Source organism: Nesoenas mayeri (genome assembly GCF_963082525.1).
Source record: "Nesoenas mayeri genome assembly, chromosome: 6".
In the NCBI taxonomy this organism is placed as follows: Eukaryota; Metazoa; Chordata; class Aves; order Columbiformes; family Columbidae; genus Nesoenas; species Nesoenas mayeri.
Genome location: NC_137545.1, coordinates 19330182 through 19334369, shown reverse-complemented (window position 1 = coordinate 19334369; position 4188 = coordinate 19330182).

The window sequence follows — 4188 nt, the reverse complement described above, 5'->3', positions numbered from 1 at the left end:
ACAACACTTTGTCTATTATTATTTTTATGTCTACAGTCTCTACTATGGATCACAAGGTCTGTTCCATGGCAGAAGCGAATTAGCAACTAAAAAAGCTGAAACAAGTCCAACAACCTGTTAGGAAATGGAGCTACAGATAAGTAAAGCCACAGACTCCTAGTTACTCTCTGTCAGAAGCCAAGATGTCTGAGTAGGCAAAGAAGATACAGTAAAGACAGAATAATTAAAATAAAAACGTTGTCTTTTTCAACTATGAAAAATAACATCCTTACTGGGATAGGAAGCTGCTAGCACAAAGGGGGAAAGTAGGAGCAGCAGTGTTTTCAACTTTTCCCAAAGACACCACAAAAAGCTGTTGTCTTTGATAGACTTATTTGCAGGATCTAAATTCATAGACTTCATTAAATAAAAAAAGTTCACATGCTATCCAACTTTAAACTGCATGTTTAAGAAATTCTAGTTCAAAGTTTGTTCTTTACCTGACCTGTTAGGCGATCTCAAATAGTTTAACCATAAAAAAATAAGTGGAGCACTAGAGAAAGGACCTCTGAGGAGTGGGTGACCTGAAGGGAAGACTCAGTGCAGACCTGGGGCCTGAGGACCGATACTGTATGGATTATTTACATGAGGATGCTGTGCAGAGAAATTTCTGGTGGAAATGTAAAGCACACTTAAATCCCCATGTGGACATCTCCACCCAGTCAATATTTGAAAGTGAAACACAATATGAGGCAGAAGGAAATAAGACTCTACTTTTCTTCAGCTGTAGAATTCTGCACAGAGCAATTGCACTAGAATTGATTCTATTCTGAGTCAAACAGAGCTTAGGAGAGAGGCAGTTTAATAAAACCTTAGTTCTAGTTCAGTAGTCCATGCCCAGGAAAAGAAAAAAAAAAACAACAAAACCCCCCCCCCCAAAAAAAACACAACAGAAAACCCAACATCATGTACAAAAACAACATTAATAGATGAAAATACTTGAATAAAAATTCCTAGTCCAAGATAGATACTAAAATCACATTATTTCGCTCATGAGTCAGGGAAATACATTGCAATATCGTGCTTTTTTTTTTTTTTTTTAAAATGTATCTAATAATATGCTATATATTCTCTGAAAAGTAAATATAAAGGATTTCTTTCAGAGGTACTTTTATAGCAAAGACAGTTCATTTCCTTAAGGAAGATTTCTTTGTGGTATCTTGCCTGTATTCATTGCTATGGTGTAGAAGAAAAATAAAGATAAATGCATTTTTTCCTCTCTTTTTTTATTCTTCTTTTATCTTTCATTTTTTATTGCATTGTTCTTGTCATTTTCTGAACCTAAATGTCTAGATCAGTGAAGAGATCCTTGACCCTCCACTAATCATTAGCATTTTGAGACAGAGTCAAGTCAACGACCTATGGATCAAAAGCACTATAGCCTGTTACCAGCCTATCAGGACAGTTTGTCCTATAGTTAAGTATCATTTAGAAAAGAGGTCTCTAGTTTGTGATCTTGTACTTTTATTGTTTAAAAAGAAATTAATCCTAAAATAAGTAATGACAGTTTATATTGTTATAACGTATCTATCCGTAGGCTTCTGTTCACTTTAGCTGTAAATACAACAGGATTCACTCTTCTTTACCCTTCACGGTTCAATCCCTGTAATTGTAATTCATGGTCACGATATCTCTCAGCGCATCGCTCCTTTTGCTGGTTGATAGTTCATACAACAATGGAAGCTATCTGCCAAGCAGCACCTGTCTTTTTAATAATTCAAGGTATTAAATAAATAAAATGGAGAATGTACTCGCTGCCTTATTTTCTTTAAACTCGCTCATCCCTCTCATACACATTTCCTGATAAAAGTTGTAGGTTAAGAGACATTGATTTGTCATCACCACAGAAAGTGAAGTCACAACCAGGGAAAACTTGGCTTTTCTAAATTACTGTTTCCCTGCAAGAGGAAAGACAACTTCCAGATCATCACTGTGAGTGTGACAGTTGCTTAAGTTAGCCAAGATGCACGCATAAAGTCAATGTATTTATACTGGCTGTGCTTTTAAACAGTAATAATGAAATTCTAATCCCTTCATATGGAATTAAGTTCAACAGAGTATTTTGTAGAATATCAATTATTATGACCTTTTATTTAATAAAAATCTCTGCTTCCTGTATGTTATTCCTATGATTTTGTTTTCTTTAATGTTTCAATTGAGATAGTTTACTGGTAAAAGTTCAGACCTAGGTGATGAGCACAGCAAAGAAAGAAATTTGATTGCTACATCCACAACAATGTTGTAACTGTTCTGCTGTGTTTTCCATCACAGAAGTATTGTGATTACTCACAGTTTATGTACAAAGTATAGTTTAAAATGTAAAATCACCTTTTGCTGTTTTAGAAGTGGGAAACTGACCCACAGAGACCAAATCTAGATCCTCAAGAGCTGCTAAAATATCCTCATACCACCAAGTTGACTGCAATGTTGTGTGGTCACTTTGAACTTCTAACCTGGCAGAGTTGTTCAGGGCCACAGATGGAGTCCTTAGTGCAGAAGTGATCACCTTTCATGCTCTAGGACCCAAGCATGAAGACATCTTTCCATTTCTTTTTTTAATGTCTAATTTGAATTTTGTTTTTCAATCAGCATGTATTTGAATAAACAAACATTTATTTTTATCAAGAGGGAGTCTGAAATGTGAGAATTCACTGTTCTTTACTTTGCTCCCAAGCAATCTGTGGAAAGGCAATAGCTGTTTTTCACAGATAACATGGCCATTAGCAGCTCAGTCTGCTTCTTCTGACCAGCGGTACTATGTCACACATGGTTTTGATATCAGAATTGAAAGCAGCAGGTATCCACTTTAATTCATTTTCCCCTTCCTATTTCAGATATATTATATCTGGCTAGATAATATATACTGCAATTTATCAAAAAGCAACAACGATTTTGATAACTGAAGAATGGTTATAAAAACCATCACAAACAAACAACTAAGGTAATAGCTAGACCTGGTGCGCAGGGGGCAGGTGGGGGGGGTTGCAGAAATTCAGGTGATAATCTTTTTTGCGTATAGCTGCTTCCAGCCTGAGGGTTTTCAGAGCGCGTCCAGAGCTACAGCAGAAGCATTACTCAATTACTGCAGTGCCATGCGAATGATTTCAGTGGCATAAATGGGTTCAGATGGTCAGAATGCAAGTGTGGCCTTGTCATCCTGCAATGTGAGGCGGTTAAATGAGGTACGAGGTTCTGAGTAAAGAGATATCAGTCTGCTGATTTCCGTGGCAGACCACCACTGTTAGCTATCGCTTTAGCCTGTCACATAAGATCATGGTATTTTTTTTTTTTTTTGGATAGTGTTGGAGATAATAGCTCTTTTGCAGAGATGACAAAATGAAACACCCACAAAGAGAGAGGAGCAAAAAGGCACCAGCAGAAGCAGCAGCTCCTGTCTGAGACCATCTCTGACTTGCAGAGCACAGGCCAGAGAAGGAGGGCGCTTCCCATTAGACTGTCTAGATACAGCAAAGACTTCTAGTCTTAAACTGAAGTTACTTTTTTTGATGACAGGTTCACAGTGTCACAGGCAAGAGTCACAGATGAGAGCAAAAGAGGTGATGTAGTTTAGTTTCCTTTGATACATGTCTCCTCACTCCAGTGAGGTCCCAGTAGCACTGATGAGTGTCGGAGATGGCTGGATAGAATTTACATGGGGTAATTAAAAAAAAAAAAAAAAGGTTTCTTTTGCTACATCTGCACTTTTAGCACTGACATCAAATCGTATAGTGCCCAGGGTGATGGCTAAATAAATCTCACTTTTTTCTTGACTGATTTCTGACATGCCATTTTTAATCTCCAGGCTTTGCTCTCTTTGAAGGGTTTTGTTCTGTCTGGCTATTTATGCAACTGCACTGATGAGGCAGCACCGATGCTGTCATTCCTCTCGTTCACAGAGAGTTTGTGGTCATTCAGGAGACTTGTGTTTTGCATTTTGTCTACCTAGTTCTACCACCTAGAAGAGTGTTTTATGCATTGACCTATGCTTATCTGGAGAGAGGACAAGGATTCTTTTCCCCTCCTGTTGAGCTGCTTTTGAGCTACTCAGCATCAAAAATAGGGGAAAAGGGAAAATAAAGTCTTCATATCTCAGAGAGGGACTGTGAGGCAAAACAAGGTAATATACCATTATAGCTCATATCCATAGGG